Source organism: Saccopteryx bilineata, chromosome 7, assembly GCF_036850765.1.
Source record: "Saccopteryx bilineata isolate mSacBil1 chromosome 7, mSacBil1_pri_phased_curated, whole genome shotgun sequence".
Classification (NCBI taxonomy): Eukaryota; Metazoa; Chordata; class Mammalia; order Chiroptera; family Emballonuridae; genus Saccopteryx; species Saccopteryx bilineata.
Genome location: NC_089496.1, coordinates 59452375 through 59464754, shown reverse-complemented (window position 1 = coordinate 59464754; position 12380 = coordinate 59452375). Strand labels below are relative to the sequence as shown.

Here is a 12380-nt window from a genome sequence, read left to right as displayed (position 1 = left end):
TTTCTGGAGAAGTGTGCTTTTATCTTTTCCACAAGGTCGTATGGGTTGGGGAGGGGGGCATCTCACAATGTGTACAAATACAAATACTTCGAAGGCTGGGGACATCACTACTCATTACTCATAAATGTGTGAACTTGATAGTTTATTTTTAACTCACAGGTTCAACACTTTGACAAATAACAGGGAAAGTATAAAAACAAGGACACACATGGTCATAACTGCATCCCAGGGAAGTAACAGCTATTAATATTCAGAGTAATTTCCTCACTTGCATCTTCTACATTTTATTAAATTAATAACTGCTTTTTGTGGTCACGTAAAGAGCAAGACATTGTACTAAACCCTTTATATGCCGTTCCTTTTAATCAACCCTCACAATGGTCTTACGAGACAGGGCACTTAATTACATCTACACCAGGGAGGAAGGACAGGAACAAAGTAGGTATTTAACTTTCCCTACATCATGAAGTTAATAGGAGGGGCTGGGATTTGAACCCACAGAGAATGAGACCAGAGACTCCACTTTTCCTGCCTGCTCCTTACTTCCTGCCTTTTGGTTTATTCCTTAAAATTTCACATTAGGGTCTCTACTCAGTCCCCTACCCAATGCATGGGCACACAACACACACACACACACACACATACACACACACAAGGGTAAAGATTTTGTTTCTCTAATGAATCCTCACATTAACCTTTTAGGGGAAGCAATCATTCTGACTACAAGTTTAAGAAACTTTTTTTTTTTAGGGGGGATTAATGGACCTAAGCAAATCATCCTCCTGCTTTAGCAGTGAAGCCAAGATTTGAAACAGGGTCCTCCCTTGAAGGGCTGAGATGAAGGAGGCAGAGAAACACCCAAAGGACACCTGGGAGAGGAAGGTGGGTTGGGTGGGAAGGTGGCCTATGGGGATATCGGTGGTTCTTGATTGGCAATGGGCCATTAGGGCATCCTCAGAGGATGGGATGAGGTCCAGGCAGGAGTGGAGGACGTGACAAGATAAATCCATGAGGATTTCAGTCTTGTGAGGGGGGAGAGAGAAAAATGGGCCATTAACAGAAGACCAGAAATTCTTCACATTTCAGAAGATTGGGAAAGACGATTTGGCTAAAGCTGTATTTGGGCAACATAGATAACGAGAGGCAGAGGAGGATTAAGGCTGGTTGAGGCCCTGGGCACAGAGGAAAATATTAGGCCCCTTAAAAAAAAAGAGAGAGACAGGGATGATAAAAATACATATTAACCATATTTTTAAATAAATAAAAATATTATGTACTATTCACGTTAAAATGGCACACATGAAGGTGAACTTGGTGTCATTAGAAAAAAAGTGTCAAGTTGGGGTTTTGCTGGGCCCTCCAGAAGTCCAGGGGTCCAGGGCGCACGCCTGCCCTTAAACCCACCTGGTGGAGAGGAATGTATCACCCACAGAACTATACTGGACGTTGTTTGGGTGAGGGAATTACATTCTGGATTGGGGGCTTGGATCCCCCACATGGAACAGCAGCATCTGACAGGTAAGGTGTAGGTGCTAAGAATGCTCAGGAAGCCTCAGGTGTGCCGAGATAAAAATCCATTCCCAGTTTAGAGGACTTCCTGTCAAGTCTCCCCTGGGAGAGGGGCACATTTCAGCAACAACTCCAACAGCGATGACCTGACTTTGAAGCCACCTCTTACCTAGAGCCAAGATGAGTGTATAGAAATTTTTTTTTTTAAATTACACTCTCCTCTCACTGACCCCCCCCCATTTTTTTCCCTACAGAATCAAAACACATTTGCTCCTTTAAATTTAAAATGACAGGGGAATTTAAGTAAAGCACAGGGAATGTAGTCGATAATATTGTGATAAGGAGGCAGAGAAACACCCAAAGGACACCTGGGAGAGGAAGGTGGGTTGGGTGGGAAGGTGGCCTATGGGGACATCGGTGGTTCTTGATTGGCAATGGGCCATTAGGGCATCCTCAGAGGATGGGATGGGGTCCAGGCAGGAGTGGAGGACGTGACAAGATAAATCCATGAGGATTCCAGTCTTGTGAGGGGGGAGAGAGAAAAATGGGCCATTAACAGAAGACCAGAAGCTGGTATGGTACCAGCTGGGGTACTGGATATATGTCAGGGGAACACTGTATGAAGTATATAATTGTCTAACACCAAGCTGTACACTGAGACCGACACAAAATAAATTTGAGCCTGACCTGTGGTGGTACAGTGGGTAAGGTATCGACCTGGAATGCCGAGGTCACCAGTTCGAAATTCTGGGCTTGCCTGGTCAAGGCACATATGAGAGTTAATGCTTCCTGCTCCTGTCCCTGCTCTCTCTCTCTCTCTCTCTCTGTCTCTAAGTCAGTAAGGCATATCTCAGTAACCTAAAATGGAAAGAAAACACATTTACCTCTCCCTTCACCTGAAACAATTTCTGCAGAATCAGAGCAGATTTGCTCCTTTACGTTTAACTGTGCAGGGCTACCCAGGAGCAGGACCACGGTTCTCACTCCCATCACGCAGAGGCGAGGGGCTCGTATTCACCTCCCAACTCCAAAGCGGCCCCACGTTCATGGGCGCAGGCATGTGCACCCCTGCCGCAGAGGAGGGCAGGATCGGCAGGAACTAGCAGCCGACCCCAGGACGTCAAGGGCAGGGCTGTTCAGCTTCTCAGCTGTCTCTGGAAGCCGCAGACCGAGGAAGAGGCTCTCCGGATGTGGGGCCTCCGAGCTGAGCACGCTGCCTGGTCCCGCGGGGTCAGCGGCTTGGGGCGCAGGGACAAGACCCTCCAGGATCTCTCCTTGACTTCCATTTGAGGGGTCGGTGCCAAGGTCGGAGGGTTTGTCAAGTGTTTCCTGAAAGATTCACCTACAGTCTGCTCTAGGTAGGTACGATTTAGGTTTTTTAAAATTCCACTTGTAAGATTATGCTGACTTATCTCACTTAGCACAATGCCCTCAGTTTTTTATCCATCTTGTTGCAAATGGAGGATTTCCTTCTTTATGTGGCTGAATTATATATACACTCACATATATAATATACATATATTATATAACATACATATATTAAAACACATACATATATATATAGGACCAAATTATTTTATTCATTCATCTGCCAAGGAACATTTAGTTTGTTTCCATGTCTTGGCTACTACAAATAATATTGCAATGTTCCCTTTGGATAAATGCCCAGAAGTGGAGTTGCTGGATCATATTTTTGGTCGTTTCAGTTTTAATTCTTTGAGGAACTTCCACACTGCTTTCCATAGTGTCTGCATTAATTTACATTCCCAGCAAACGTTCACCAGGGTGATCCTTTCTCCACCTCCTCTACAACACTTATTTCTTCTTCTTTTTTTGCTCACAGCCATTCTAACAGGTGTGAGGTTGTTTTGTTTCTTTTTTTAAAGGAGAAATACTGCAGATAAATTACTTCATACTCTGTAACTGAGCCAAGGTTACAACCAGGTCAGTGCTCCAAGCTAATACCTATAGCAAGCACCAAAATGGAAAAAAAAAATCCACTTGCCCCTGCTATTGCTGATTGATCAAGTATATAATAAAAGTCAATATCCTGTGCTAAGTGAATAGAAACCGGTGTTCTTGTACCCTGCTATCATTGCACAAATAACTTCCTTGTTTTTATGCATTAGTTTGGAATGTCTGTTGAGCACCTGATAGGTCATAAATACCATGCTTAGGAATCAGGCTGCCATAGTAAACAGACTGGACATTGTCCTGTGCTAACAGAGTACTCAGCACGCATCAAAGGATCTAGATGAGCCCTGGCCAGTCGGCTCAGTGGTAGAGCGTTGGCCTGGCATGCAGGAGTCCCGGGTTCGATTCCCGGCCAGGGCACACAGGAGAGGCGCCCATCTACTTCTCCACCCCTCCCCCTCTCCTTCCTTTCTGTCTCTCTCTTCCCCTCCCGCAGCCAAGGCTCCATTGGAGCAAAAAGTTGGCCCAGGAGCTGAGGATGGCTCCATGGCCTCTGCCTCAGGTGCTAGAATGGCTCTGGTTGCAACAGAGCGATGCCCCAGATGGGCAGAGCATCGCTCCCTGGTGAGCCTGCCGAGTGGATCCTGGTCAGGCGCATGCACTGCCACCCAGTTTCCAACTTCAGAAAAATAATAAATAAATAAATAAATAAAAAGATGTAGATGAATAAGACTTACACTTCAGGGCATAGAGTGTCACCCTAGAAGTACAGAGGCTGAAGAGGCCCAAACCTGTGCACCCAACTCCGACATTGCCAGAGGGGTAATATATCAACGTGCATTGATTGGGTGGGAGGAATGAGCAACCAGAGAACAGTGGGAAGAGTGAACACTGGAGGTGGGTTCTGGGAGTCGGGGACTGCTGTGTGAAGAAGCTACCCACAGACGTGTGAGGCTATGAGAAGTTTCTGGAAATCTACTCGAAAGAAGATGAGACGTCAATGTTAGAATGGGCTGGGATCTAGAACATTTGGGAAAGAGAAGGAAAAAAAAAGTTACGTTGAGTCAACAGTGTCCTCTGAGATGGAAAGCAGTTTTTCTTCTTCTTGTTTTGTTTTGGGGTGTTTTTTTCTTTAGAGTCAGAGAGAGGGATAGATAGGGACAGACAGACAGGAATGGAGAGAGATGAGAAGTATCAATCATCAGTTTTTCATTGCGCGTTGCGACTTCTTAGCTGTTCATTGATTGCTTTCTCATATGTGCCTTGACCGTGGGCCTTCAGCAGACCGAGTAACCCCTTGCTCGAGCCAGCAACCTTGGGTCCAAGCTGGTGAGCTTTGCTCAAACCAGATGAGCCCGCACTCAAGCTGGCGACCTCGGGGTCTTGAACCTGGGTCCTCCGCATCCCAGTCCAACACTCTAACCACTGAGCCACCACCTGGTCAGGCTGGGAAGCAGTTTTAACCATAGGAAAACCCAACTGATTTAGAGGGAATTGTGCTGAAAGATTGTCGTATTTTAAGTCAGCCCATTCTTTATTATTTATTTGTTTATTTATTTGAGAGAGAGAGAGACATCGGTCTGTTCCTGTGTGTGCCCTGACTGGAGATAGAACCCACAACCTTTGAATCTGGGAGGATGCTGTAACCAGCCAGGGTGAGTCAGCATATTATTTCCTTTTTCTGATTGCTAATCTGGGGGGGGGGGGTGTCCAAAATATCCCTCAACTTTCATTTTGCCACATTTTTCTTTCACCTACTAAATGGTTAGGAGTTCTTAAGTACATAACATTAGCTACATCTCTCTTACATGACACAATATGTATGTGGGATGGGCGTAAAAATAAAAAGAAAAATGAAGTTGCATGTAATTAGGAAAGAGTGGAGGGGCCACAGGCCAGTTCTTGCAGATACTTAATAAACAAGCAAATTGTATTAAAGTGTAAATAGAAATCACTTAAGGGTTTGGCACTGATCTGATTGGCATTATGCTTTTAGGATATCCCTTTATTCTATTCAGAATGATTTCAGAGGAGATGGGGGTCAACATTGGCAGTCTGCTAGAGATGATGTCAGCGAGGTATCAAAAGCATCTGAGGCCTGACCTGTGGTGGCTCAGTGGGTAAAGCACCGACCTAAAACGCTGAGGCCGCCAGTTCAAAACCCTGGGCTTGCCCCGTCAAGGCACATAAGGGAGTTGATGCTTCCTGCTCCTCCCTCCCTTCTCTTCTCTCTCTTTCCCTTCTCTAAAATAAAGAAATAAAAATCTTTAAAAGAAAAATTTTAAAAGCATCCGAGGGGTGGTGGTGACATGAGTAGGGTCACTGATGATTCAAGATGAGTGTTGCATAATAACAACTCAGGTGTGAGATATGGTGACCTTCCCCAGAGAATGAGCAATGAAGATGGAAATTAGTGTGTGTGTGTGGGGGGGGTGCGGGGAAACATTGATACATGTTTGGATATGAGTTGACAGGAAATTGGTGATGGATTACACGCTAGACATAAGGACAAGGAAGAGTGCAGTTGTGTGGTCAGCTCTCTGGCATGCAGCGGCGTATTTTTTAGTAACACCTGCTAGCCAGGAAAAGAAAAAGCAGTGTGTGGGGTAAGATGCTTCGTTCGGTGTTAGACACACGGAGTTTGACGTGAATGGGAGACATCCAAACAGAGATGCCCGTTGGATGTGTGTGTGGGGGGGAACCACACAGCTCACCAGGGAGGAAATGAAGACGTAGTGAAAATTTCATGAATCCATGAATGGGAGTGAATGGATGTTCTTTATTGCTCAGGGGGCGCACAGGGACTTGGAAAGTGAACTCGTGCTTTCCCCCACCCCCACCCCCACCCCCGAGCAGTTGAGGCAGGCAGACCCTGATCGGCCAGCTCACTTTCAGCTCGACTCAGACATGCGCTAGGTCCTGAAAACCCAGCACATTTGCAAGAGCTCAAAATAGCTATAAATCTAAATGCACATGGACAGGACCTGTGTGTCAACGCTTCTAGAAACACTGATAAGAAAATTAAATGCCAAAATGAATGAGAGAGAAACACCATGTCCATAATAAGATCAGAAGACATGGTGTGCTAATTAGACCAACAACGTGGGCTGTACGTAGAGGCAGATTAAGGTCTGTTGAGGGCCCCCGGGTGCAGAAGAAAATAATGGGCTCCTTAAAGAGAGAAAGAGAGAGAGAGAGAGAGAATATAAAAATACATGTTAGCTATATTTTTAAATAAGTAAAAAATATTATGTACTATTCATGATAACATTGCAGACATGAAACCAAAATTGGGGTCGTTAGAAAAAAAAGTGTCAAGTTTTGCGGGGCCCTTTAAGAGAAGCTGGGGCCCAGAGAGCTTGCCCGGTGTGCGGCTGTTCAACCTGCCTCTGGTAGGCTACTTACCATTGTGTGGAACTCTAGTAGCTTGCTGAGGATCGCTCTGGTTACCACAACGAAAACTTCACTTCTCAGAACGCCCCTTTGTAGGGTTTGATAAATCCCAGTTTTGGGCTATGAGTGGAAAAGATTATAGGAAAAAAAAAAAACCCTACAGAATTTATGTGGTGGTTCCAACCCAGGGATTGGGTGCATTTTTGGTGACCTGGGAATATAATAGATGCTGTATGATTTTCACAGCTGTTCTCACTATGTTTACCCCCCAACCGTTGATGCTGGTGATCAGGAGTTTGCTCCACACCCATGAATCTTCCATTATTCCAAAAACGTGAGGGATGTGGTTTTTCACGCGCCATCGAACTGGGGCGCAGTCGCGAGCATTAGCCCATGTCTGACTTCACCTGTGTGTGGGTTTTTAGGGTTCTTGCTTCATACCTGTTTGGAGCTGGTTCCGTTTTTAATGCCTCTGAATGTGGCGACCAACGATTTTCCGAGAATTCAGGGACTGGCAATGAACACAGTGCGAGGGCAAAGGCAGCCTGTCCTAGACTGTACTGGGGGCGGGGGGGAATGAAACAAAACAAAATCACAAAACCACATTAAGGTGTTATTCTGACGACCTCTGAAGGGCACGATAACCAGAGGGAAGCGGTTAATAGGCCAAGAGACAGAAAGTAATTCAGGGCTGGATCCGGTGGAGATGATTACATGGGGCTCTATTAGGCTGCTGGGGTCGAGATAACCTAGCACCCAATCTCGAGTGGCTTAAACGAGTCATTATTTTCTCACTGTGCCGGAGGCGGGAAACCTGAGCTTCTGGGGTCAATGGCAGGGTGGGCTCCTTCCGAGGACTGTGAGGGAGACCCCGTCCCAGGCCCCTCTCTGCTTGGCTCATAGATGTATCCCCCTCCTTGTATCTCCACATTCCTTCTGTGTGAGGACGGCATCTCTCCAGTTGGAGATGCGAAGAACGGATATGTCTAAATGTACCAGAAGCTTCTCTCTATTTTTGTCTCCTAAAAAGACACCCATCCTCAGTTCAAAATAGCAGCCACTGAATGATCATGGGCACGTCACATAAACACACAGAATCACGTCATTGATTGTCTTTTTTTTTTCTTAATATTGAGAGAGAGAGAGAGAGATCGTTTTTGTTGTTTCTGTTTGTTTTGGTCCATGTATTTATCCATTCATTGGTTGAGTCCAGATTGTGCCTTGACCAGGGATCGAACCCACAACCTTGGTAAAAGCGAGCGGGACGATGCTCTAACCTGCTGAGCTACCACGCAATTTTCTTGATTGCTCTCTGGAGCAGCGTTAAGTTATATTCCTTGATGTGTAAGTTGCCACTGCAATGTCCTTTGGAGAAACAAAAGGGGACGTCCTGACACAAGGAATGTATCGACTCCTCACTTGCAGAACTCCTTCTCTCAGGTCTTATCAACAAGCAGGTGCCTTTCGGGGTGTCACGTGATGCGGCCCCACCACTGAGAAGCACGCCCAGCTCTTAAGTATTTTGATTTGAACATGAGGCATCAATGGGTTTTCTTGGTTTCTACAAACACAGTAATGAAACCGCAGAAAACACAGAGGAGCGAAAGCTCATTGATAGCTTGTCCAAATCCCAACTAGACTCTGCTCATCTATATGCAGAGCTGGCAGACAGTGCGAATGTAAACTTGGCAAACTCCCCCTGGTCTATGAACTTGCTGCCAAAGAAAAGAAGAAGCTCTCACTTGCTAAATACACCCCCGCCCCATCCACACGCCCCTTTTACACAGAATGCGAAAATGGGGTATGGTGTGTTTTCTCATACATTTGAGGCTTTCCTAAACAAGGCTTTTTGTCACTTTTCAGTTTTCTGAAGATGCAGAAGTACCAGTGGTACTGTCGGCTTCATAGGGAGGGGAGGAGATGGCTTCCTTACACACCTGCCTGTAAGCCGTCTCCTTGTTTCCGGGCCATAGAAAAATATATCAAAATATGGTTTCAAGGGCTGCCTTGAAAACGTATTTCCAGAGTGTGTTCTTGAGAAAAAAGAATGTTCTCGATTTATTTGGAAATACACTGAGAATAAGAATGAACAGAAGGGGAAAGAGAGAAATAAATCACAGACACGAACAACAGCGTGGTGATTACCAAGGGAAATAAGGTCCAGGCGGAGGGGGTGTAAATGGTGACAAAGACTAGCCTCGGGGGGGGGGTGAACACACAGTACAGTATACAGGTGATGTGTTGCAGAATTGTACACCTGAAACCTGTATAATTTGGTAACCTGTGTCACCCCAATACACCCAATAAAAAGGAAAAATAAATAAATAAAAAGAAAAGGAGAACAAGAAAACAAATTTATTTGCTCGCTTCCCCAACTGCTGGTTATCTTTGAAGAAGCCACAAAGAGCCCAGGAAAAATAGGAAGTGACTGCGCCTGACTTACCCCAGGCCACGTGCTTGTTGCGACAGAAACTGATACAGGGGGGAAAATGCGTATCAATAAAACAGTTACTTTGTGGAGGAGGGGGGAAACTATTTTAGAACTTTTATTTTTAAAAAACATCAGAAAAGGACAGTCAAGTCAAGCAGAATTTTCTCACTTTACTTTTTAAAATTGTAACATGTTTGGAATCCAAATTTGATTTCACAGATTCAAATGATCTCTGTGCCTTGAAACCAACTCCCCTAAAAATGAAGGTTAACTTATGATTGCATCCGTGCACCTTGGAGTCTTTATAAATCATGGAAAATTTGGAATGTATAGCTAGCCGCAGAGAATTCTATTGACAAACAGCTACTCTTCAAAGCAAGCCTGCAGATTCTATGTAAATTATACTTCTGGGTATTTTTTTGAAGATGAACACTTTAAAAATGGACTTCTTTTTTTGAAAGCTGGAAACTAATTCTTACTGATCTAAAAAAAAAAAAATCTACTGTTGCTACAAGTAAAATCTTAGCATTCTATGCTCCAAATTTTTTCTTGAAAAACATTTAGCTTGACCTCATGACATGGAACTTACACGAGGAATTCCTGTCATCTGTATTCTATAAGAGCAGAGCTGCAGGTCAAAGTAAATGATATGTTAGACTATACTCAGTTTTATTACTACACAAGACTAATGAATTATCTCAGCTACAGACATTGTTAGCAAGTATTACTGAAAAAGCAAACAGAAGGATAAAAATTCCTGGGTATCATAGGACAGAAAGAATTCTGTCATTGCTAGCTCTGGCTGAGTGGCTCAGTGGAGAGAGCCTCCTGGTGCACTGAGGTCACAGGTTTGATCCCCCATCAGGGCACGGATGAGAAGCACTCAATGAGTGCACAGCCAAGTGGAGCAGCGAGTTGATGTCATTCTCTCGCCCTCCCTTTCAAGTCAATGGGGAAAAAAATGTTTTAATTATGTCATTGTTATGTTTAAATTAAGTATATTCATATCCTATAAGTTTTTTACTTATATTCTCCTAAAATTCTTACATTTATGCATCTTATAAATAACTAAACTATAGCCTGTAACATTTAAACATATAATCAAGAGTTAAAATAAACTATCCTGACAATGATCAGAAGCAAGAAGTCTTGTAAAATTTTCTCCCACATATTACTTATTTATTAATCCTACTGTTAATGACTACCCATTGACACTATTGACAAGTCCTGTTTTTGTTGTGGTTATAAATATTATTTATGTAACAAAAGTAAATGAAAAAATAACATATAGCTTCAAGTAAACCCCTATTTCATATTATATTATAGGACTAATGCATTTGTGTGTAATTTTTTTATAAGTTATGCTACGATGATTTATTTTGTCTGGTATGACAATACCCAGAGTTTACTCTCTTAGACGGTGTCCACCTTAGATATAGATGAGCTGATTCTAGAATTCATGTTGAGAGACAAAGAAACTACAGTAGCTAACACATTTTGTAAAAGATGAATAAAGTTGAGGAAGTTGCTCTACCCAATTTTGAGACTTACCGGACAACTCAGTAGTGAGTGTGGTATTTGACAGAGGGACAGACAGCGGGGTAGACAGACAGGTCACTGGAGAAGCATGGAGAACACAGAAGTAGACTCACCACAGTACAACCAGCTGATATCTGACAAAGGTAAAAATCAATTCAATGAGAGGAGAGCAGTCTTTTCAACAAATGATATGAAAAACAAACACGGGTTCGATCTCGGGTGAGGGCACATACAAGAATCAACTAATGAGTGCATAAATGAGTGGAACAACAAATTAGTGTCTCTCTCTAAAACCAATAAATTTTTTTAAAAACCCAAAAAAACTCAACACAAACCTCACACTTTAAACAGAAGTGAACTCAAAAGTTACTGAATTATAATTCTGTAAACGTAAATCTCTAAAACTTTTAGAAGAAAACGTAGGAGGAAATGTTTATGACTGAGTGTTAGGAAAAAGACATCAAAGGCACAGTCTACAAAAGAAAATAATATGAATAAATGGAACTCATCGAGATGAAAAACTTCTGTTCTTTGAAAAACGCTGTTAAGAAAATGGGAAGAAAAAAATAAGACACAGACAAGGAAAGGTATCTGTGGACCGCATATCTACTAATGGAAGAAGAAAAAAAAAAACACCGGCTGGGGAAAGTATCTGTGAACTACATCTCTAATACAGAATATATTAAGAACTCTTTAAACTCGGTATTATGAAAACAATCAACGAGACAATTGTCAAAGACTGGAGATGACACCTAATGAAACCCTATGTGGATGGCAAACTAGCATGTGAAACGATGACCAAGACCATTAGCCCATTTTGGAACGGTAAATTAAAGCCGCAATATGATACATCTACATACACACATACTAGAACGGAGGAAGAAAACTATACTGTCACTATCCCGGGGAAGAGGAGAACTGGCTGGAATTCTCATGCATTGCTTGTGGAAATGGAACTTGATACAGCCACTCTGCAATGGGTTTAACAATTTTTTTTTTAATAAAGTGAAACATATACTTACCATAAGACCTCCTTTTCTTACTTCTGGGTATTTACTCTGCAAAAATAAAAGCATATATGCATAAAAAGATGAGTGCGTTAATGCTCATAGAAGTTTTATTTTGCAACAGTCCACAACTGGATACAACTCACACATCCTTAACCAGTGAATAAGAAATTATGGTGCATGTATGTAATGAAATACTACTTATCCCTGAAAAGAAATGAAATAGTGTTACATATAGCAGCTTGCAGGGAGACCTAAGGGAATAATATTAAGTGAAAAAGTCAATCTCAAAAGGTTACATATTGTATTATTCCAATTTTATAAGATTCTGGAAATGACAAGTTTACAATGGCAGAGAACAGATGAGTGGTCACCAGGGTGAGGGGGTAAGGATGACCATAGAGGTGTCACAGGAGAGAATTTCTTTGTGGTTATGGACCAGTTTTGAATTCTGACGAAGCTGGTGGTTACACAAATCAATACCCGGGATAAAATTTTATAGAATTATATACTCCTTAAAAAAAAAAAAAAGGCATTCCAAAACTGGTGAAATCTAAATAAGGCTTATAGTTTATTTAACATATTGG

At 42.8% G+C, this 12380-nt stretch overlaps 1 long non-coding RNA gene across 1 annotated transcript; it reads right to left on the bottom strand.

Moving 5' to 3' along the window:
- Positions 1–6300: 6300 nt before the first annotated feature.
- On the bottom strand, positions 6301–10921 carry LOC136311012 (uncharacterized). Its single transcript, XR_010726652.1, has 3 exons — positions 10799–10921; positions 7258–7376; positions 6301–6594 (listed from the first exon to the last, which is right to left on the bottom strand). It is a non-coding gene; the product is annotated as an uncharacterized lncRNA (long non-coding RNA).
- Between the last annotated feature and the right edge of the window lie 1459 nt (positions 10922–12380).